At 35.5% G+C, this 25,864-nt stretch overlaps 1 pseudogene; it reads right to left on the bottom strand.

The window, feature by feature from the left end:
• Positions 1-22,432: 22,432 nt before the first annotated feature.
• On the bottom strand, positions 22,433-24,658 carry LOC149843204 (fe(2+) transport protein 2-like; annotated as a pseudogene).
• Between the last annotated feature and the right edge of the window lie 1,206 nt (positions 24,659-25,864).

Genomic DNA, 25,864 nt, shown 5'->3' with positions numbered 1-25,864 from the left:
TTCTGAAGGTTTTGTTACATATGACTCTAAAGAAGAAAAAAATCTTCATCTTGAGGTAGCCGATCTCTATAGATTATCTTTAGGAATGCATGGCTCATCAAGTTTTTTCTTCAAGGAGTATGATTGCACCATGGTTGTACTTGAACAGGAGGTCTCCATCCTTTTTGGGTGAGATATCTTTGCATCAAATACTTGTTAGATACATGGCAAAGCATATTCAGTCATAATATAACATTTTTTAAGAAGACACATTATCATATCATATAAAATCAAATATGACAGTGTATCATTTTATGTGTCATCAAAATATAGTTTCTCAACATTCTCCCCCTTTTTTATGATGAAAAAATATGCTCCCCTGTCAAAAAGACATTATGCATAGTAATAATAATATCATAAAAATGCATAAACATATTGAAAAAATGCAAAGTATTTTTCTCCTATTGGAGACAGGTTTTTCTCCCCCTTTGTCATGGACAAAAAGGAGGGGATCAGAGTAAGCGGAGTTATTACAGACCAAAATAATGTAAAGTTATTACATTCCAAAAAAAAACAAGTTTACTCTGAAGGTGGAGATGATTGATGTGTTCGGGCGTCGTGATCCTGCTGGAGGGTTTGTAAGGACTGCTGCATCGATGCTTGATTCCTAAGTATAAGATCCTGAGTTTGCTGGACATCCATGTTCGCAGAGAAGTAATCAAAGTTGGATGGAGGATCTTCTACATCAGAGCCGGTATTGGCAGGGTGCAGGGACCTTGGATTGAAGGAAGTAGCATTGAGGATCTGTGAGGGATAGATGATAACTTCATTTTGAAGGGGGACCTTGAAGTATTTTAAAATGGGAGTTATAAAACACCCAAAAAGAAGATGCTGGAATTTTTGATAGCGAATAAAGTGGGCAAAAATGATGTTGGACCAATTTATCGGAGTAGAGCAGGAAATTGCGTAGAGGAGGAGAGAGATTTTTCTTGGGACTAATCCCTTGCGTGGAAGCTTGGGACAGATATTGTGAAGAAGAATTTGGGCAAGCAGTTGAGCATGAGGTTGGAGATTGCTCATGTGCCAGGGAAGGTGCGTGAAGTGGGTAGAGAGGAGAATTTTTCGAAACCAAGCAGTCGAGTGGTACTATGTTAGTTAGATCGGTGCCGGTGGAAGGAAGGTTGAGAATGTTGCCTAGTGAGGAAGCATTGAAGAAAATCATGCGTCCTCGGACCTTGGTGGTGATGGTAGTTTGGTCATGATCGGTGGAAAGATTTGTGTAGAAGAGTCGGACAAGTTCAGGATAGTAGGTGGCTTGGGATGAGGATCCTATTAGATGTTTAAGTTCTGGGAGAGAGCTTTCAAGATTAAATGAAGAAAAGTCTTCATAGTGAACTAGGTTACCTTCGTGAATGTAAACACCCCAAATTTTCACCCTCATCCAGTGTTTGTCCATTTCATAGGTCATTACAGATCATTGCATGTCATTGCATGTATTCTGCATATCATTCCATCGCATTGCATGTCATTGCATCTCATTTTCGAGATCCAGCACTCCTATTTCAAAACATTCAATCCAGATTTGAATTTTAAAGCTTTTATTTCAAAATCAATTTCAAAACCTGGGTTTTTATTCAATACTCTGTCATTTCCCAACCCCAGGACTTTATATTTCGAAATATTTTCTCAAGAAAACAATCTGGATTCATTTCAAATTCAAATTTTAATCGATTTCAATTCACAGATGAGACCCATTGAGGTGGTGTCGCTTCTGAATTCCTCTATTCATCAAATTTCTCAAAGTTTTGAAAGTTTCAGTCCGATCAGGACTCTGTCCCAGAGTCCTAATCCAGTCAGGAGTCTGTTTTGAAGTCTGTTTTACTTCCATTTTCAGTCTTTTTCGATTATTTTCAAAATTTAGGTCATTTTACAGAGTCTAGTTAGTTCAAAACTCTATTTTAGAGTTCGGCCGAGTTAGGAGTCTAACCCTGACTGTGTTTTCTGACTTATTTCATCATTTCTTGATAAAATCTTTCGAAAATTCTTTCATTTGGCTTTTAAAATCTAAGATCTTAGAGTCCTAAGAGTTCAGGACTCTAACTCGGAGTTCCAGTTCGCTTGAGACCCTATTTTCAAAGATCTTGAATTTCAAATGTCGATTTTAACCCCTTTTCAAAGCCATTTTCAATGTTTATTTCAAAATTCGATGTGGGCCCACTCAGTTGGCATCATATCCAAAGGAGTTCTAACCTAGTTAGGACCCTATGCCATTTCAAAAATTATAACTTTGAAGTTTGTCTTTGAAAATCCTTTTGAAAACTCCTTCAATTTCAAGTTTTAAAATCGCTTTTTGAAAAACTCAAGTAGGGCCCACTCGGGGTGGCGCCATATTCGAGTAAGTCAAGGCTAAACTAGGTCAAGTTATTGTCTTGGTTAGTTTTAGAAATTTAGAAGAGTCAAAATTCATTTTGAAAACCCATTTTTAAAAACTTGATTTCAAACTATTGTTTTTAAAGGTTTTAGTTAAGATTTTAAAAATCAAATGTGGAAAGTGCAAAGTGGCACCACATTTGGAGTCTCTAGGTTTAATTAGGGGTGTCATTAGGTGTTAATTATGATTAGGAGTCTCTAAAAAAATCGCCCCCCCCCTAATGACTTTGGATAGGTTTTAAAAAGGGCAAAAAAGTAATTTGAAAATCCAAGACTAAACCTAATTTTTTTATTATAAAAGGGAGCATAGGGGGGGACGATTTTTACTATTGACTTACCTTCAATTCTTTGAGCTTATCTCTCCTCTCCAGCCCTTTCTCCATTGATGCAACTCCAAGGTATGAATTCCTTTGCTTTTTCATATTTTATTTAATGATTTTAATGTTCTAAACCTAGATCTAGGCTTGGATACCCCTCCTCATGGAAGATCAATCATGATTTAACCTCAAGAACCATCAAGAATCAGCAAGAACGATCCAAGAAGGTGATCTAACCCTGTTTTATGTGATTTACAGGGATTTTAATCCGTTAAAAGTGATTTAATCATGATTCTTTACATTATTAACCAATAAAATACATGATTTACCCTTTTCATGGGTTAAATCTATGTTTTAAAGGTAATATTGAATTTCAGCCATTGATTCCCTGATTTTATTTTATTTTTTATGTTTATTCATGTTTGTTTTACGTTATATAGCATATAAATAATTTTTATTTACTGTTTTATGGTTTATTTTATTGTTTTACATTAATTAATGCATAGTTTTTATAGTTTCTTAAATTTCTGTGTGTTTTAGGTTTAGAACAGTAAAGATAATGTCATTTCGGATTGAAGTACTCATTGTTTATTTCTGATTTTTTTATATGTGATGCATGCATAAGTTATTAAGTCGTCCAAGGTAAGCTTGGATAAATTTTGAGCTTCTTCAATAGCAGTAGTCTTTTTCTCCCAATCAATTGTGAGAGATCTCAAGATTTTCTTCACCTTATCTGTCTGGGAATGGGTTACACCCAGAGATTTCAGATCGTTGGTGAATCTGGTGAACATCTTTGTCATGGGTTCATCTTTGTTCATTTTGAACAACTCATATTTTCTGACAAGAGATGAGATTTTGGCTTCTTTCACTTTGTTGGTTCCTTCATGAATAACCTCCAAAGAATGCCAAATATCATATGCAGATTCACAAATAGATAGTCTATTGAATTCATTCTGATCAATGGCACAATATAAGGCATTCATAGCCTTTGCATTTAGGTTTGCCATTTTCTTTTCTTCATCAGACCATACGCTATAGTCTGTGGATGGAGATGTGTATGGATGCTCAACAATTTTTCATATAGCAAAATCTATGGACTTGAGAAATATAGTCATTCTGCATTTCCAGTATCCATAGTTGGAGCCGTTGAAGAAAGGAGGATGAGATGCGTGTTGACCTTCAATATCACGAGCATAAGAGGTAGGTGTCATTTGTGTTGGAAGACTTGTTATGTCAAAACCAGCAAACCTGCTCTGATACCAAATGAAATTCCACTAGAGGGGGGGTGAATAGTGAAATACTAAATAGATCGATCAAATAAAAAAGAATGCAATAAGGCACACCACATAAAACACAAAATTTATACTGGTTCGGTCAAAACCCTGACATACATCGAGTCCCCAAGCAAACCACTTGAGATTTCCACTATAACATCCGAGTTACCGGATAAATAGTACAACACCCTCTTCCTCAGAGGTCTTCTTCTCTCAACAGAGAAGGGGCACACCCTCTTCCACAGAGTTCTTCTTCTCTCAACAGAGAAGGGGAACGCCCTCTTTCACAGAGGTCTTCTTCTCTCAACAGAGAAGGACAACACCCTCTTTCTCAGAGGTCTACTTATTTCAACAAAGAAGGAATACAGTGAATAACAGAAACTTACAATACTTCCTATAGAACCTTCAGAAGGATATGAATGCACGAATGAAGGATTCTCAGAATGTTTTGTTATTTTCACTCTGAAGATACTCTTTGTCAAAGAGCTATTCTTGACTTTTTCTCTTTCTTTTCTTTTTCTTTTTCAAGGCTCTCTTTCAAATATCGAATAGGAATTTTTCTCGTTGTAAGCTCACATGTCCTTGTGGAATAAGTTATTTGATTGTGTTTATATAGCCTTAGAAAAATAGTCATTGCCTTTTTGAAATGATAGTATTTTTGGGATGTGAGATGTCAAGTCATTTCAAAAAACATCTTTATGGATTTTCGAAAAAGTCTTCTTTCCATAAAAGTAGTATTTTGGGTACAGTAGTCGTTGTAATATTTCAGGTATGATATATTTTATGTAAAAAGTCTTTTTCTTACAATAGTACATTGAACGTTGGATGTGTAAGCCATCATGTAGTTTTGTCTCTATTCTAATTAATGATTTGTAGTACTTAAGTATTTTATTTAGAAATTGTCACTTCTTTACTTAAATGAGTGTAAGTACAATAAATGCTTTGAGATCTTTATTTGTAAATAGTCATATCAAGAATTGCTTTATGATGTGCTTTTCAATGTCTACAGAGAGGATGAAGACTTTAAGCAAGTCGACATTCTTGAGTGGGATTAAACTAGTTATTTCTAAAAAGATTTTTAGAGGAGGTATTTAATGTTTTACAAAGAGAATGATGACTTTAAGTAAGTCGACATTCTTGAGTGGGATTAAACTAGTTATTTCTAAAAAGATTTTTAGAGGAGGTATTTAATGTTTTACAAAGAGAATGATGACTTCAAGTAAGTCGACATTCTTGAGTTGTAAAAAGGTAACTAAAGTCTTTTCAAAACATATTATATTTGTTTTTCTTTGTCTAGCCGATTTCTATGTTTTGTCTTTTTCTTACACATTTGAAATCATTTCTTTTATTTCTTTTTAAGTTGTCTTATACATGATAGAAGGTACAATTATTGCTTTTTGAAATCATGAGCTAATATATCATGTCAAAATACCTTTTCCATAAAGGTTTGTAAGAAGGTACAATTATTGGTTTTCAAAAAGGTGTTTTTTGAAACTATCGTATACTTTTATGAAATATAGCTTTTATGAATGAGTATGTAATATGCAATATGCATGCTTCTGAAGGTTCTGTTACATATGACTCTAAAGAAGAAAAAAATCTTCATCTTGAGGTAGTTGATCTCTATAGATGATCTTTAGGAATGCATGGCTCATCAAGCTTTTTCTTCAAGAAGTATGATTGCACCACGGTTGTACTTGAACAGGAGGTCTCCATCCTTTTTGGGTGAGATATCCTTGCATCAAATACTCATTAGATACATGGCAAAGCATATCCAGTCATAATATAACATTTTTCAAGAAGACATATTATCATATCATATAAAATCAAATATGACAGTGTATCATATTATGTGTCATCAAAATATAGTTTCTCAACATGTTATGCCTTAGACCTAGATGACATGGAAGATAACCTGTCATATAATGAAGCAATAAAATTAATTGAGTCAATAGACTAGGTAAAAGCCATGGACGAAGAAATTGAGTTCATTGAGAAAAACCAAGTCTAGAAATTGGTTGTTTGACTTAAGAAACGGAAAGCCATTGGATGCAAATGAATTTTAAAGAAAAAATTCAAATCTGATGTTCGTATTGATAAATTTAAAGATAGATTGGTAGCTAAAAGTTTCTCATAAAGAAGGGTTAGACTATGTTCATACATATTCACCTATTACAAAATTTGCCTCAATAAGGATAATCTTCGCTATTGTAACTCATTACGATTTAAATTTATATCAAATGGATATTAAAACTGCATTTTTAAATGGTGAGCTTAAGGAAACCATTTTCATGAACAACCTGAAGGCTATGTTATTAAAGGCCAAGAAGATAAAGTATATAGGTTAAAAAAAATCTTATACAGACTCAAACAATCATCAGGTCAGTGGTACTTAAAGTTTCATAAGGCAATTACTTCATTGAGATTTATGGCAAATAGATTTGACCACTATATTTATATTTGGAAAAGTGTGAGCAAATTCTCTATTCTCTCATTATATGTGGATGACATTCTTTTGACTGTAAATGACAATGATATGATAGTCAAAATCAAGTCATGATTAAAAGTCCTAATTCGAGATGAAAGACATGGAAGAAGTATCTTATATTTTTAGAATTAAAATCACTCAAGATAGAATTTCTAAAGTTTTAAGCTTGAATCAAGAAAGATATATAAATTATATACTCAAGAAAATTAGAATGAGTGATAAGACTGAATTTTCCTTATGCACAAGTTTTTGAAAGCTTGATGTATGTTATGCTATGCATGAGACCTGATATCAGTTTTGTTGTTGACCTTGTTAGTCGCTACAAAAGTAATCTTGGTTGGCCTCACTGACAAGCCATGAAAAAAATATTTTGATATTTAAAAAGAACTATAAACTTAAAATTGTATTTTCAAGATGATACCTTAGAACTGACTAGATATTCTGATGTTGACTTTGCTGACAGTAGAGATAATAGTAAATCCACTTCTGGATATGTTTTTCTCCTCAAAGAAGGAGCAGTTTCTTGGTCATGCAAGAAATAAGGTTGCATAACTTAGCATACTTAGGAAGCAGAGTATATTGCCTGCAATGCTACTGCTACATTTATCATTTGGATAAGTCACTTCATTAATGATTTGAAGCATGACATAACCAATAGGCCAGTACAACTTTATTGTGATAATCAGGTTGTCATCTCTCTTATAAAGAGTGGAGAGGATAGTAAGTAAACATATGATAATAAATTATCATTATATCCATGACATTATTGAAAAGAATAAAATTATAGTCAATTACTTACCTACATCTGATATGCTTGTTGATTCCTTAATAAAAGGCATATCAGAGGAGATGTTCTCAAAACATGTATCTTGTATGGGATTAAGATATGTCTAATGAGACATATAGTTGGATGTGTAACAAAGAAAATAACTTATTTCAAGAATCTTGATACAAGTAAAATACTCCAATAGTGAGAGGTAAAATCTTGCATTGTGATACTATTCACATGGTCAAGTGGGAGATGTTGGTCAATGGGTGGCTATGTTCATGCATGGATTTATGCATTGAGAAGAGAGGTGGGCCCACTCTCTCTCCAACGCATGAACCACCTAGTAGTAGTTCTATACAAATGAGACATATTCAAATATGCATCATCTGGATAGACATGCAGTGTGTTATGGTTACCGCTCCCTCTAAGGAGGGAAAGTGGGTATAATCCCTATCTTTGTTGGGTAATGGCTACCCAGAGGAGGAGCAATTCAAGCAACTGTCCTATATTAAGGAGAGGTTCTCACTCAAGAACAGACACAAAAAAAAAGAGAGAAAGATCTCCTCTGAAGGCCTTACACCATTTCTAAATCTCTTGTTCTCTCTATCTCTTCCTCTGGTGGACTCTGCACACAACACTTGATCCATCACTGCCTTGATCATCCAAGTGAGCTTCCGAGGTCCACCGCTCATAGACCCTTCGAGTACTTGGGGATTTTTCAGTCGCCAAGGCTAAATTGAAGCAACTCAGATGCTTCTTCAACTTCTCTTATCGATGTCGCCTCATTGTTGATGTTGAAGAACGACAAAGGTTCTTGGAGCTATCATTATAGAGAGGCTGGTTATTTGAGCATATGAAAGGGCCTCTTTCTTTTTTGCCCTTTTGGTACCTTGCACGGCCAAATGTGGTCTCCTTTTCGGTGGAGTGGGGAAAGGTTTTGGTAGTTTGAACCTTTTTTTTTGTTGTTGTATTTAGCGGGAGGTGTATCCCAAAGGCTATCCATAATGTGATCGTATTAATAGATTTGTGTTCTTTATATTACCTTCCATTTTCTTTTGTTAGATATTACAACACATACATTTATCATATACTATTAGAATTGGAGTCTGGCTCTATCAAGACAGTCACCGAGCTGGCAAACAGATCACGATTGTTTTTTCCATAATTGTTATCATATATTCTATAAATAAATAAGCATGTTTAAGCTAAGCTACGAGGTTAAATTTTACTCTTCTCACCCTAGCTTTAGGGCACCATGGGTTAATTGATAAGGTGCTATTGTTGTTTGATGAAATAGCAAATTGATGCATTGCAGTCCATGGAAATTGGCATTTAAGTGACACAATTTTGAATCGTTTGATGGAAATTTATGCACCTGTCATAAATTTGTTCACTCATGGGGCCTATGCACCACAATTTTTAGAAGTGTTAGAACTGATTTTGATTTATCGAGCAAAGTGGCCTACATCCTTAATCAATAAGGTGTTTGTTTGTTTTGTTCCCACAGTATTGCTTGAGTCGGTGCTTGACCATGATGCCTAGACAAATGAGAGTTCCTTCCTTGGTCAGGTTTGTAAAAGATACAACCAACAATAGGAAGATATCTTACGTTTAACTTCTCAAGAGAGAGGAAGTGTTCCTGGGCTTGCAAAGCCAAATGATGGTTATCACATTCGTCACGATAAATCTCTGGTCGCCTGTTCTGGGAAGCTGAAACATACGTCTTCTTCCTCCATTCCTCCACCTTTGAGCACCCATATTGCATTGCAAGTGAATCAACATACTCAAACTATCAAAACTGTATCATATTCTTAAACAAGTTAAAACCATGAAAATTGATTCTTTCTAAAATGAGAGAACCCACAACATGAAAAAAAAACGTATGGTTGCAATCTTAACCAACACCGATTTTTTATGTGGTGCATTGATGTAAACACTCTAAATTTTCCTCATCCATTCTCAGATAGCCCCCCTCGTGCAGATGCCAACCCTGGTAGGTCAGTATAGGAGTCCAATCTCAAGTCTATCTTAGAAAATTATCATTTTACACACTTTTGGTAGGAAAATTACTTTTTTTACCCATAGGTCATCCTAGAACCCATGTCACTCAGAGTCCACCAAGCTCATTTTTAATCTCAGAACAGTTAGAATGTCAATCATTCCTAACTCACCTAAGCTCATAGTGAGCAGGTCATGTCCATTTCTGGTCATCCCTGCCAAAATGGGTTCATTTCCTCGTAAATAAGCTTATTTTTAGTTTAAATCCGAGCCAATTATCTTTGAGTCAGTCATTCTCAGTAAGTCATATTTCTCTGAGTCTAGCCTGAACTCACCAGGAGTTCAAGTGCTTCAGTTTCAGTTCAAATCCATTTTCCACAATCTAGGAGCCCACTTTAGCCTATTTCAACTCATTTTAGCTGAAAATGAGCTAAATTTAGTCAGTTGAGCTAGTGTTTGAGCTTCAATTTTAGTTCATCTTAGTATTATTGACCTTTGTTCCAGATCAAACCCAGCTCTTGTCTATAGCTCACTTCACTTCAGTGACCATTTCTCACCATTTCTCTAAAAATGACAGTATTTCTTGACAATTCAGTCTAGGAGTTTAGTTGAGTCAGTGTTTTGTCAGTCCATTTGAATTCTAAAACCCTAGAACTCATCTCATTTTAGTTTATTTTAGTTCAAACCAGCTAAAACCCTAATTTTCAGTGTCACTCTAGGATCCGGCAGGGAAAAAAACATTTCTTGAACCATTTTGCCCATTTTTATCAATTTTACTACTTTCTAAACTGGTACAACTATCAATCGGGGTCTAATATACAAATTTCTTCATCCAGGGTTAGCATCTTGCATGGCATTTCATATCATTTCTCATCATTTTCTATCATTTCATATCATTTCATTTCATTATATTTCATTTCATTTTCGAGATCTAGAACTCCAATTTCAAAAATTTCAATCCAGATTTGAGTTTTAAAGTTTTCAAAGTTCAACTTCGAACCCTGGGTTTCCAAAATTGATATTTTTACCCCCAGGGCTCTAAATTTGGAAATATTTTCTCGAGAAAACAATCAGGATTCTTTTCAAACTTGATTTTTCGAATTTCAAACTGGATCTACTCTGCAAAGGGGTATAAGATTTCAAATTTTGAGCTTTATTTCAAAGTTGCCAAAAATAGATCATTTAATCCAAAGAATTTTCTGAGAAACCATTTCACCCCTTTGGTTTCCAAAATTGGCTTTCAAAATAATAAGTGGGACACACTCTAAGTGGTATCACACTAGAGCTTTTGGGTTTCATTTATTTCCTTTTTTTAGAAATTGTGTGGGCCCACTCCAATGTGGCGCCCCCTTTGAAACCCCTTTTGAAAAATCGTGTGGGCCCACTCCAAGGTGGCGCCACATGTAAAAAATAAAATAAAAATAAAAAAATTTCAGATTTCTTCCTTTTTCCTTCCTTTCTTCTTTTCCTTTTTCTTTCTTCTTTCCTCCTTTCTTTCCTTTCTTCTTCTTCCCTTTCTTTCCTTCTTCCTTTCCCTCCTTCCTTCCTTTCCCTCCTTGGTCCAGCCCACTCCTTATTACCCTACTCCCCTTTTTAATTCTCATATCCTACCACACGGATGGGAGTTTTTCTTTAACTCTTACCTCCCCTCTAAAACCTAATTCTTTTTTTTTCATTCATTAAACACACAATACGACTGCCACTTTCACCCTCTCTCATTAGCCTCTCTCTTATCATCCCCCTTAGCATTATCTCTCTCACTTTTTCACTCTCATGGACGCCTAAAGCATCTCCTCTCTCCCCTTCTCTTGCTGGTGCTAATACCTCCAACCCATCAACAAGGTGCAGTCCCTCCAACCACCTCAAGCTACAGCACACCAGTCGGTAGCACCTTGCAAACCTTCAACCATTGGTGGCCACCTCCTCGTCCAACAGTAGCCACCGATGCAGCCCACCTCCAGCTGTGGTGACCACCTCTACAACGCCTATTTGCAGCCATTACGCAAGAGGATCCGTCCAGAAAGATCAACTCCCCTTGGTGCAGCCCCAGCCACTTCAAGTTCGGGTGAAGCCTCCTCTCCAAGAACTCCCACCGTCGTTCCCCAAGCAACCCCTTCGCAGTTGGATCAAGTGCAAGCACCCTCCTCAAGGTAAGAACTCCCCATTTTATCAAAAACTTTCATTATATGTTGTATGGTTGCTTTCCTTTTTTTTATTTATTTATTCCATGCTTTTGCTATATGAGAGAAAAGGATCCATCCGATCTATGGATTGGATCCTCTCTTCCCATAGCCAAAATATATATATATATATATATATATATATATATATATATATATATATATATATATATATATATATATATATATATATATATATATGATTCGTATCTTCCTGCATTTATTTTCTTTTCATGTTAAATATGCATTTTAGATGTTTTATTAAGTTAGTTTTATTGCTCTATAGGTAGTTTGTTTAATGTCATTAAGATGTGCATTAAGATTCATAGATTTTAGTTTTAGCCTAAATCACAGCCGCTAATTTATGAAGAATTTCATTTCAATAAATCTAATTTTTTTATGTTAGATAGGTTTACATGTTATTAACCACTTGCAAAAAAATTAGGTTCGTTTGAGCCATGCAACTCCATTTTAAAAATCGCAAACCAAACCGAGTTTTTAACACTGTGGAAATTCTAGATCTCTCTATAGCAGACTTGTCCATTCGGAATCTCCCCTACAGAAGATCTTATTCACTCTCTAAAAAATACGGTGGCTTCATGATTAGATCTACTATTTTATTGTATTTTATGAGATTTTCTAAAAGAGTTTGCTATCTGTTAAAATTTGATTTTCACAGACCATTGTGAAACACCTGTTACATGTTTGTCAGACCCTAGATCGACTGTGTCCTTCCAATCTGTAGATTGGATGCTCTAACTGTAAAACGTGAATTTGTTCCTTATAATATCCTCTATCATTTCCCATAATTTTAGGATTTTAGGACTTAGGTTTTTATTATTTTTAGATTTTATAAGTTTACTAGTCAAATTCTTGTTATTTTAATTTTATCAGAATTAGGGGTCTAATAATTCAATGTGTCTTTTGTAACCATAAGTTGAATGCCAAAAAAGTAAAAATAGGAATTGTTCCTCTGTTTGTTAGCAAAATACTCCTAAAATTTTAGATCTTTTAGCCACTGTTTGTTATTTTTCCTGCAATTTTTACCAAAACTTGTCAGTTTGCCTTCACTCCCAAACTCACTGGATTCCTACCTAGATTGCCGAAGTTGTAAATCTTCGACCATAGGTTGAATCCTAAATCTGAAAAAGGAAAAAATCCTTGCCTAACTGTCTTATGTCACCTTGCAAAATTTGGTGCATTTCCATGGTAAGTTACTATTCGAAATCAGTTTGTCATTAGGGAAAATCTAAAATAAAAGGCAAAAATCATGATTTTCTAGGATTTTTTATTAATTTCTATATTAAAAAAATACCAAAAACTGGATTTTTTTATTCCATTTTGTTATTAGGGTTAACATAGGTGTCTATGCCAAATTTGGCTTGATTTTGAGTTAAATTGCTATTCGTGTTAATGAAATTATCAAATTCAGGAGAAACTCAGGCAAAATTCAGTGTTTTTGTGATATTCTTGCATTTTTAGGGCTTTAGCATGCATATAATTATTTTAGATCATATTATATTTGATTTTAACTTTATTTACATTCATTGGAATTTCGAAATTCCCATTTTTACAAAAATTATTTCTGAAAACCCTGATTTTAAGGTCATAGTCTTGTTATCAGGGGCATTTTAGTCATTTTTACCTCAATTTCAAAGTTTCAAACTCTCATTTTTCATCTTTTCATGCATACAATCATGTCATATCATCTTGTGTTTAATTTTATCTTTATTTGCATTCATTTGAATTTTAAATTCTCATTTTTTACAAAATATCTTTCTGAAAACCCTGATTTCAAGGGCATAGACTTGCTATTAGGGGCATTTTGGTCATTTTCTTCCTAATTTTGAATTTTCAAATCTTATTTTCATATTTTCAATCCATTTTCATCATTTATTTCTTATATTTATATCAGGGAGGTATGAATCAGGGTTTGTATCTAGATAAAAATTGATAATTTCCCGATATTATCAGATAAATCTAGAAAAACCTATATTTCTGTGCTAACCTCATTTTCTAGTTTTGCAGAGATATTCAGAAGGAAGACTTCATTTATTTTTCTTTTATCAAATTCAATGTAATATCAAATATAATATTTAGAATAAGATGCATTGCATATAGTTTGCTTTCATAAATTCTGATATCTGATGTATGACAATTCATTGCATTTTTCTGAAATTCACTATAGTTGACACGAATGGCACATGCATAAGCTTTTAGGGAGTTGACAAACTCGGTGGAATTCGTATTTATGGCCATAGTCAGAATATGAATGAAACCCAGATTTGTGATCTTTGTATTAGCCACATTCAGCCTACGCTCTTAGGCTAACTTAAAAAATGTACTATATTTCTCAAAAAAATATAAAAGGATTTTCTCAATTTTCTCAGAAAATATCTTTCAAATCCATATTCATTCATTCATTTCATTCAATTTGCATAATGAAAGTATTTCAAACAATCATATGCTTTCATTTCAATTCAAAGAAATCAATTTTTTCAATTTTTTCTAAGTCTTTCTGAGAAAGCGATTTTCTCAAAACTCTGAGTTTTCAAATGATATTTCAAATATTTCCTCAGTTCAAATCATGATTTTCCCATGTTCTAACATCCACAAATTTCAAAATCCCATGTTTTCAGAAGTTGATTTTCTCAAAGATCTTTAAATTACCTCTGAAACTGGTTTTCTCAGAATTCTCAAATCTTCCTTAGAAATCGACTTTCATTTCAAAAAAGCAATCTCTAAAGAATTTCATGATTTTCCAATGAATCTCATTTCCAAGTATTTCCAAATATCAGAAGCAAACATCATGTTTCTCAGAATGTGCATCTTTTCAAAGATTTCATAGCACATGCCTGATTCTTTGTGCATTTAGGAAATAGAGCATGATTTAGATATTTGAGCTTAGCTGAGCACACTTTTGATTTTTGGTTCAATTACCTCTGGTAAAGGCGCCAAGAACGGTTGAACCTTGTACCGACAGGCGAGCCCCATTCTAGGGAATTTTCCCATAAATTTCAAAAAATAGAGGCAAGTAATTTTCAAAAACCATTTTCAAAACTTTGATCGAGTTTAACTCGCAAAATCGTTTCTCTCTCTTGCAGATGGAGGAAAACATTTTGCGATGATAACAATTGACCAATTATATTCATGCTAAGTTTTGTTAAAAGTTTTCACATTTGCAGAACAAGATAATCTTACCTAGTAATCTGACATACTATGAGTGTAACATTTCAGATAGCCAACAACTTCTATCTGTGAGTAAAAAGATTCCACATCTTCATGCATCTCCTGTTCGGTTGGAAGCAAGATTTATCTTGAGAGAATGATTGCCACCCATTTCCTTTGTATTTCAGACAATTGAAAAGGAGTTACCTGTGGTTTGATTAAATAAAGATTTTATGTCTTCCATTATGACCGTCAACAATGCTTTTAATGTGCATTAGAGAAATCACAAAAACAACTCTAAAAACCCAAGAAAACCAAAAGACTTCATCAAGAAAAAACCTTGTGTATGCTACTAGTTATGAACCGATGATCGGTCTTGAAGAAAAAACCAATGTATGTATGTACATATGTCGGAAAAAATAAAAAAAAAAGTCATCAAGAAAAAACCAAAATGATGAGAATGTAGATTAATAAATCAAGACAAGTTCCCTTAGAATTTGATAAAAAAAATCATACATCGTGAAAAATCTAATCCAAAACGACCACAAAAATATGACAAATTACAAAAAAAAACCCAAAAAACCCTAAACCAAATCAATGTCAACAAAATCATCTCTGAAAAACACGAGAAAATAGCACATGCAATGGATTTTTGATTTCTTACCAACTAATCATGCAAAGGACCCATGCTTCGACCCACAGATCACATAATGTATGTTGGTAGTCGTGATGAGAGAAAGAGGAGGCCCATGAACTCATTGTTTTATGTTTTAAAATTTTAATTTTGGTCAAAAAACTCTTTTCTTCACCGGCTGGATTTTATGTGTGAGGCTTAAATTTTTCAATATGATAAACAAACTATTTTGGCTGATCTAGAAGGAGTTTAAATCTGAAATTTTAGTATGTGTTAGTTGTACATGTCTATAGTATTTCCTTAAAATTTTAGCTCGATCAGATTAGGGGTTGGAATTTTACAGCTATTTTATTCAAGTTGGTTTTCTAGCTTTGTAGAAATCCAACTTTCGGTTCTGAATTGTTTTGTATAATAAACAGACTGTTCTGGCCGATCCAGATGGAGCTTATAGTTAAAATTTCAGTATATGTTAGATACACGTGTCTAGAGTATTCCCTTTAAATTTCAGCTTGATCCGACTAGGGGTTGGAATTTTATAGCCATTTTATTGAAGCCAGTTTTTTGTCCTTGCAGAAACTCGACTTCCGATTTTAGTTGCAATGATTTTTGGAAATTAATTTTATTTTTATTCTTTTTGTAATTAAGTGTCTTGGAGTGTATTTGGTGAGTTTTTGGTGTCTTAATTGAGTTTCTTTGTATGTGTTAGGTGTTGGTTTTTATCGAAAAATTAGAACCTAAAGTTAAGTTTTGAGTACTTAAGTCTAGTTGAGTTTTCGTCGGGTCACTAATATAGTATAGAAATAATTTTTCCTTTTGGGTTTCTGTTTTATGTGATTGCAGGTAGTAGCCTCGATGATCACCAAGGTGGACAAGGTGGTTGATGTGGATGCACTAAAGTTCCTTGCACACAGGTTGAACGATGCTAGCTCGCAGTTATATTTGGAGTTTTTATAGTTAGGGCATTAGGCCATTTCTATCATTTTTGGGTTGTAATCCATTTAAATTTTATTTTCGCTCGCGCTTTTGTAATATGGTTTGTGCATGTTTGCTTTCATATTTCTTTCTATTTTTGAGGCAATGAAGAGTGTGATTTGTTTGAAATACTTGTTATTATCCTGTTCCCTATGATTCAACCCAGACTTCACCACTTTTGTGTGAGCCAGTTATTTAGATTTGGTGTGCGGTTTACACTTGATTTTTATTGAAAATATCTTTTAAAAAGTAGACACCAAATACGAAGCATCAGAGCGGCCCGAGGACTATGTTTTGGAGTTCAAATATTCAAGTGCAATGGATAAGGATGCCCATGGTTTCAAAATTGGTCACACGCTTTCCTGGAAGGAAATTCTTCAAAGTCTGTCCAAGTTAGCTTATCTGCACTTGTAGCAATCCATATTGATTTGGCTTGCTCAACCAAATGGTTAACTTGCAAATTAAAGCGAGCAACATATGGATCTAAAAAACCAGGGTTAGTAAATAATAAAATTAGTACTACCACATCATCCTTGAAAACATTTTTGGATTCACAAGAAAAGAATCAAAGATCTGTTTAGAAAGGAAAGGAAAGTAAGGACAATTATGCAACTAATCAGATTCAGCAAGGAAAGGAAGGTATAAACATCTCTGTTCACACGATTTGGATCCAGCAAAGAGGAAGGTGAGGATAGCATTGCTCTTGATTAGAGTCAACAAGGAAAGGAATATAGCTCACACGATTTGGATTCAACAAGAAAAGGAAGGTGAGGACAAATTAGATTCAACAAGGAAAGAAAGGTGTTAAAGATAAGGACAACTCTACTCACATGGTTTTATATTCAGGCCAAGAAAAGAAGAATAAGGAAAGGTTTAAAACAATTTTAGATTTAGGAAGAATTCTTGTTCACATGGTTTAGGATTAGATCAAAGAAAAGTTAAAGATCTTGAAGAAATATAAGGTGTCCAAGGTAAGGACTACTCTCAATATGACAGTAAGGGTAAGAGTGAGCTCAATGAAGAAAGATCTTTCTCATAAGATAAAAGTCATATTTTAAAGGAGTTGACGTTAAATCTATGCCAGTGAAAAAGATTTTCACTAGAGCATGCAATTTGCGCCAGTAAATATTTTTATTGGTGCAAATATTGCACCAGTAAAGCTCATTTTTCCTACAGTGATACCAAAACGGTAACAGTTGAAGTCAACTCTCACTGCCCTCAGGAAAAGTAATAGAAAGTTCCTTACAACCATGGGTAGGGACTATGGACTCCTATGTGTCCATGGGAAAAACAACAATGCACATGGTGTCCAATATCACACAGTTCACACAACTGACGGCCAAGGTTCCCACACATCTAGTAGGCAACCAAGGAAATTAATACATTGTTCTATTATCATTCATTTATACCATGTAGAAAACATGGACTCATAGCATGCATCACATTGTGCATCTGCCGATTGGGACACACCCGCTTGAAAAAACAATGTATAATTGTGTGTCAACAAGTACCATTAATCATATGCATCATAACACAATATAAAGAATGCATTCACATGATTAATACATCAATATTGAACTAGCATACAACCATCCATGCACCCACATATAGCTAACTCATAAGCCATAATGCAATTCGATTACCTTTTAGACCGTCAAGTAAGCATTGCCCGTTAGACGACATATAATGCTCTCAAGCTATGTACCACAACCATATGTTATACATTATTAACATAAGCATTTATACAACATCATATCATGTTACATACATGGTTCACATTTGAAACAATCACATGCATGTAATTCAACACATTCCATTTGAAGCAATCTCATGCAAACAAACAAAAACAATTTACATGCAAAACTGTAAAAATAAAAATTTTGCTTGTCAGTATAAATTTTTTCATACATAACAACAAATGAAATAAATTTTAATTTTTTTTACTGTAGTTGCGCATACGTATTAGCTATCTACAACAAAAAACTTAGGTCTAATGTCATTACAGATCAGGGAAAAATAAATGTTTTAATGAAATTGGTTTTCTATTGGCACAATAGACCTATTCATTTTGGCTTTACAAAAGAACCATTAGTCAATGAATTTATAAATAAAATAAATTCTATAATTTCTATTATAGCTATATTGATGTGTTTGACACAAGATTAAAAAAAATCAGGTCTAAACTTTATCCCAACTGAGAATTAAAATTCATGCACTATAGTTTGTTTATGTTCTTGGAAGACTATATTCTAAAAATTTCAGGTTTGAGAATAGAATTTTCTGATTTTTAATTCTCAAAACTTAAAGAATCATTGCACAAGATTTTTATTGTGGCTTCTTTAATAAATAAACTAACATACATAAAAATCTAATAAGAATGAAGTGATCTTGGTAGTGTTGAAAAGCTAGCACACCAATTTATTTATTCTTTTTATTTTTTTTTAGATTTTGATTGCAAGTGACTGAAAAATAGCATAGAATAACCAAGCTTGGTGCAAACGCATCTATTCATTTTTTTTTTTGAAACACTGTTAGAGTTGTATCTCAATGCCCATTAGTCATTTTTCAACAATTCGGATGTCGTTGGAAATATAACTCTATTTAGTTTTTTTGTTCTTTTTTGTGTTTCTCTAGAATCCTTAAATTTTTTGAGATCAAGCCTGGTTTGTTTCGGGCTATTATCAAACTTTCACCCATTTACATCAAGAAACTCATGATTTTCATAAAGAAACACAAAGAGCATGCATCCAACAATTTTGGATTCATCATAAGCATATTATACATATATAGACATTTAAGCATGTTGTAAACACAGAAACAACATGCATATTATGAATCAAACATAAGATCCAACGCTCTTATGCAAGAAAACATATTTTTCTCAAAAATGATTCTCGAAAAAGATTTTTTGTTGATGAAAACCTCAAAATAAATCTTTAATCCGTCTAAACTATCTTAAATCAAAACATGAACATATCTAGCATGTTGTAAACATCTAATATATCTGATTACATGTATTTAACATAAATCTAAATTATTTTTATTGAAAAAAAAGTTAAATCACTTTTATGAATTAAGATAATTATTCTGAAAGTAAAATAAGATTTTTAAAATAAATCGAACAACAGAAATTTGATTCCATGCTTGGTCGACCTATATTAAATTCTATATATGTTGTAAAATATATAAATTTGTATCTCTGAAGTGTAAACTCACAAATAACACAATGAATACACAAAAGAGTATCGAATTGCGATGAAAAATACCTAAAACACCGTAGAAACCCGAAAAGAAACCATAAATGTCTATCTAAACTCAAGTGAATGTTGTCCAAGGCCAAAATATAGACCTTTTATCAGATCATACTAAAAAAAATTAAAAAATTATAGATGAAGGCTTACCTTGTCACCCAAGGTTGGCCGACCTCCTCTTCTACTTCTTTTCATTTTCTCTCTATAATACCCCAAAAATTTTAACTTGTAAAATTTAGAAAAAAAATATATATTTTTTTTAGTTAAGCCTTTTTCAGAGTTTAAAATGATAATACAATAGAATAATTTATTGAAAAGATCAAGTTAGCAAACTCTGGGCAGATTACAGGCAAAGTATCTAGCAAATGAATTGGGTCTCTAAATGTCTCAGATTTGGGACCTCAATTTCACATAATCATTCAGACCCATAATGGTTCAAACCGAAGAGTTAGATCCAAATAGTTTTATACAAAGAGTTTGTGTACAAAACACCATGCCATGTTCAATTGTGTGTCCGTTCAACCCAGCTTTACTTTTATTTTTTATTTTTGGGTAAATGTAACATATGCATATGATCTACATGGTTCTTTTAGTGGAATCGACTATTTGATCATTCAATTCTAACTATGTAAGCAGGGTTATCCAGAGCTTCAAAAATAAATAAAAAAATGCATCAAAGTTTCATGATTTAAAAGAACATATTTTTTCATGAAAAAATACGAGCCATGGTGTATGGCTTCCAAATCGCCCATTGCTCAACACATTTGTGGTGTCTGATTGAGTCAAAAACAAGTTTTTTTTTCATGAAAGACGGGGAAACTAACTTCCAGGTCAGAGACCTAATCACACTGGCTAAGCATGTTGTACTCACGGTCGTTATCCCAACGGTGTAAACCTGTGGTGCACCCCGGAGTCACCAAGCTTAGGCTGAGTAATTAAGGGCTTATCTCTTGTTCTCATTAATGCAAGGGGCTGACGCTCATGAGAATGAAACCCTGACCACCCGCCTAAGCAGCCAAGGCCGCCTCCACTGGATCTTAATTGAGCCAAAAAAACTTGCACCTGTGAGTTTTTTAGGTTAGCAAATATATGCCCTATGGACATCTGCAACTTTCTTAGAGATTGGAGCATGTAAGATTTGGATCTTGATTTTGGATCTTCGCTCCAACTGCTTTGAAATAACTCTAGAATGCCGGAATTGCACCCGATTTAGACGAAATTCCCACCAAAAACTTCTTGCACACAAAAATACCAAAATTCAATCAACCATGAGTATTTTAACATTAAAATCAATAAAATTTATGCATACATTATATAAAAATACATTTCCTTTGAAGGGTCGTGTTCTTACTCTTGATAAGCTTCAGCAGATTAGGTTCCAGTTAGCTAACAAATGTTTATGTGGGCTTCAAGAAGAGACTATTGATCATATGTTTTAAAGTTGCCCACGTGTATCTTCTATATGGCGCTGGGTTGAAAAACTTTTCAGAGTTCGATGGGTTCCTAAAGCAAACTCGTGCAGTAGTTGGATGGTTGCTAGACTACCAAACAAGGTTATTAAAGCTTGTTAGATGGTTATCTTTTCAACTAGCCAGATTTTTATGGGAGGCACCAACAATGCAATCGTCAGTGATGAACATGTTCCGGACAGTGTTTGTTTCTCGAACCCTTAATAAAATTCGAGAATACATCCTACCATTGATGAAGCACTCGTCTCATCCAGTAAGCTTAAGATGGTTGTATGCAGACAGACGGAGACCACCTCCAACGGGTTGGATGAAGCTTTCAATTTATATTAAATATCAACAGGGCTGGCGTATTGGCTTTGTTGTTAGGAACAACTGGGAATTTATAAAGGTGGGATGGTTGGTTAAACAAGCAACTCTCACAGTTTGCGAGTGGGTGTGGTGGACAAAGATTATGGAAGATGTGGGTGCACCCAGACTCATTGTTGAAAGTTCACGACGCGATTGTGTGCAATTAGTTCAGAAAGGATTTCAAGGGAGGGCGTAAAGAGATCGGGTGGATCCGAATTTTATTAGATTTCTTTGGTACTTGTTGGATTTTCTATATGTCTGGACTCCAAAGGATTGCATCTTCATCCCTGTGCAATTGAAAAATCTTGACTGGTTTCCTCCTGCTATATATGTCATTCACTCTTTTGATGTAAATGTGGTCGGGTCCTGCCTAACCCCAGCTTGCTAATCCAAAAAATAATAATAATAAATAATCATGACCTTGCCTAAGCATGGACTTGATGTACCGTCGAAGTTATTTATCTAGTTTGATCATCTTCTGATTTCTACTCTCAAATGCCTGAACAACAAGTGTGTTTATTATCACAACAGGTAACAAAGAGACTTCATGTAAACGGTTTGGATTGGGCTTGGATGCGATCAATACCATATTCAATTAATCGGTTGTTGGTTAAATGGATTTGAATCCAGACTCAAATTCATATGCCAAAAAGCTCATACCAAATCTGTTTTTTTTTATACCACCGAGGTGGTATACCATGTGGTAAGCGGGGTCCTGTGCCAAGCTGAAGGCCCAGGTTCGAATCCCTTTATCACATGAGCTTTAAGAGATATCTGGTAGGGGTCTGCCTAACCCCAGCTTGCCTATCAAAAAAAAAAATCTGCTTTTTTACATGTAAACGCATTTGGATATTTGTCAGATTCGACAGCAAAAACTCAAAATATCCGCATCCAATTATAATTGCATATGATTTTGGCTAATAAAATGCAACCAAAAGAATCAAATTCGGTCGGATATGGAGAAAATCTGATTCATTGACATCCCTACTGTAACACCTTCTGGAATGACCATACCATGAGATTGGAAATTAAGGCTTCAATTGTTACTTGCCAAACCCAAATTACAAAAAAGAGAAGTGGAAAACCAACGATAAGAGAAAAAAGGAACATCTCATTCATTCTGCCCAACATGGAACCACATATATTATATATATATTCACACACGAATTCTTTTCTCAAGCCCATTTTGCCATCAAAGCCATGCTACCAGCACCCAAGAACACGGCTACATAACCCTGAAATTGAAGCTTGAGGTCGCCCTGCAACTTGGGCCCCAAGAAATCTGCTGCTAGCAAATCTACCAACGCCATGTAATTCAGCAGCCCCGCTGATGCTGCGTTCAACAACCCCTCCACAATGAGTGCAGTCGGGCTGTTGTCGCTGTAAATATTAGACAAGCCAATGCCCAAGGCGATCCCAAATGGTGTAGTGATGGAGAAGAAGAATACCATAATGGCTTTAACCTTGATGTTGTATTCAGCCTGAAGATTTTCCCAATAAAGACGCCATTAGCAGGAACACAACGTAATTGCAATGAACCTTCAAAGTATATATGTTTTTTTTTTTTTATTGACGAAGGAAAACCCTCAACGAGAACCGGGTTACTTAATGAGCCCTTCTCCTTGCGAGGTAAAACTCCAAGTTAAAGACACTACCACATAGACTTACGTGCCCCAACCGGGCTAAAGCAACAAAGCATATATGATATGAAGCAGTGATTGACGTACCTGGAGTATGCAACCACCAAGACCCATGCCACCAAAGACCTAACTGTACAGGGGTTCTCAGATGCCCCTAGCGACAAGCCTATCACCACGGAGTGAACAACAATGCCCAATTCCAATACCTGCAAGTGAATGACTTTCTCATTAGATATCAGAGAAATTTTTTAAAAACGCACTTGGGCATTAATAAAAAGGTACCTAAGTTTTGAATTTTTTTTAAAAAAGTACCTAAATTTTTGCACTGTTGCTCAAAAACAAACTTCTATCCATTTAACTTAGGTTATCTCTTACCAAGATGAGTTAAGAGTTAATTACTAGTTAACCCTTCAAAGACTCCTTCCCACTTTTTCAGGTGCATTTTTTGAAAATATGATATTCGGAGTAAAATGATAATTCCATATCACATTTAACGACAGTAAACTCTTGGGCCTTAAGCATGATAATACTTTCTTTATCGGTCGCTTTGCTTTCTCTTTTAGGCAAGGAAAGAATTAGACAAGACCGCTAACTATAGAGCTAGGTAGTAGCTATCCTATTTTTAGGTACATTTTGAAAATTATTTTAAAAAACAAGAATCACAAAAAAGAGAGAGGTTAAACTGTTTCTATGACTAATTGACAGTGAAATCTTTTGTCACCCTGGGATTAGAAAAATGAGGGTGAAAAAGTTGTTGCACGCAAACTAAGGGAAACCTAATCGATCATAGAAGGCAACAAAGATAGTCGGGCCACTTGTGATCAAGACGTGCATGATGTGTTTACTTATCGCTGAACATAGTTACGTAACAACGATTTTCTCTTGAAAATTGCCAAGGAGCAATATTACTAAATAAATTCATTAAAAAATTGTTATTAACGACTTCAATACCGCGAGAGAGACGGTAGGAGAAACACGTATTGTGTTTTTTCGGCCCAATTACCTTACTTGGTAATCAGGTCCCCATGCTCTCCATTTCACTGAGCCCTGTCATATAAGATAGAGAGAGAGACTACGGGAACGACGGTATCTTCCCAAAGATAAGCAAGCAAACACTGAAAAAAAAAAAGAAAAAAAAAGGTGCGGAGCCCAAACTCCGGCATACCTGAGCCACGACTCGGTGCCGAACCAGCTTCCGATTCTTCGCATCCTTAACCGCGGCAGCCGCCTCCTCGTCCAAACGTCCCACCTCCACCATCTCGGACGCCACCTCCGCCGACGATACCCTCTCCTGTAGGCTCGTCGCGAACGAGTCCACCATCAGGGTCAGCATCGCCGACACCATCGCCACGAACGTGGTGAACGGGAACCTCCGCCACGGGTTCTCTGGCAGGCACTCCGACGTCAGATCGTCGAACGAGTCCGGCAGCACGTGCATGTACCCCGTCGCCAGTATCACCCCGCTCGAGAACGCCTTCACGATCACGAACACCTTCCCCTCAGGGTGAAGCATCGGCACCGACCGAGTAACAAGCGGCAGGCAAACTCCCACCATGCTCGCCACCAGGATGGAGAATATCGCCACCAGTTTCAGCCGGAGCGCCACCGCTGCATCGTGGCAACCTCCGATTTTCGCCTCGCACTGCCCCGGAGGGGATTCGGCGACGCTCCCAAGAGGGAATATCGTGAAGACGAAGATCACCAACGAGAGCAGGAGCGTAACAGAAGAACAAGAAGACATTTTAACGATTTTTTTTTCTCTCTCTTGAATATGCTGCTTGGTTAAGGCTTATATAGGAGTACGGCCACGTGGTAGGAGGCGTACGGTAAACGCGGGAGTCAGTCCGGCACGGGCTCTGCTCATGCTGGCATGCTCAGCAAGATGATGGCTCTTTTGCCCTTGTTGAATTGATGTGATTAAGTGTGGTTTAGTTTTGTATTTTGTGAGAGCTTTTTAGTTTTGGATTGGGGGTATAATTGGCAATGTGAGATGACGTGGATATCGTTATTTTGACTTGTCAGGCATGTACACGTGCGGACACACGTGGGGACACAGAGTTGCACATTTCTATTGGCACTGACTTTTGGCTTTTTGTGAAGGGCGCGTTTGGTGACTCTTGAGGAGGAGGAGGAGGAGGCAAGGATCAGGTTTGGTGCCAAACGATATCTTTCGGATATGGAATCCAACATTTGGATGTGCGTGATTAACACGGTTACGCTGTTATGGTGGCGTTGGTTCACGCCGTTTAGGAGTCCAGGACTGTGGGGCATGTCAGTAGGCCGGGTCGGATCTGTGTTGTGTATGACCCGGAATCCAACCCGATTCTAAATGTCTAGATATGTTCGCATAAGCGATGTCATAGATAAGAGTGGGCAACTGTTGACTCAGCCCGCTAATGAGCCGGTCCCACCAGGCCATTGACCCAGAAGAGCCCGGTCAAACCCAGTGCTTGACCGGGCTATCAATTGATGGGCGGCACTCTAAGCCCAGCTCGGGCTGGCTCATCTAGATACCACTTTTATATTTAGAGTAGGTAGGCTGGAGGTAGTAGGGGTGTCAACGGGTCGGGTTCTGTTCGGATTCATGTGGAACTAGACCCAAATCTGATTTGAGATACTGATACCGGATCCAAACTCACATTCAATTGGATCTACTATGATACCGGATCCAAACTCACATTCAATCGGATCTACTATAAGAGAAATTAACCTTACCTGAATTCTATAAGAATTACGTGAACTAAACCCAATAAAATCAATATTTTTTATCTTTTGACATTGAAAAATTGTAGATCTTAATTGGAACTTGGGTCGGCTTGGGTCTGGTATGAAATTTCACAAACCATACCTGACTCCATATATTAATCAGACCCTTTGAGTTCGACCCAGATTGTAATATGACCTTATTTATCACCAAATCCGGACTCTATAAGGTTTGGTATGAATC

This window comes from Nuphar pumila, chromosome 3 (assembly GCF_984573655.1).
Source record: "Nuphar pumila chromosome 3, dmNupPumi1.hap1.1, whole genome shotgun sequence".
Lineage (NCBI taxonomy): Eukaryota > Viridiplantae > Streptophyta > Magnoliopsida > Nymphaeales > Nymphaeaceae > Nuphar > Nuphar pumila.
The sequence above is the reverse complement of the archived record's forward strand: the minus strand, read 5'-3'. Positions and strand labels throughout refer to the sequence as shown.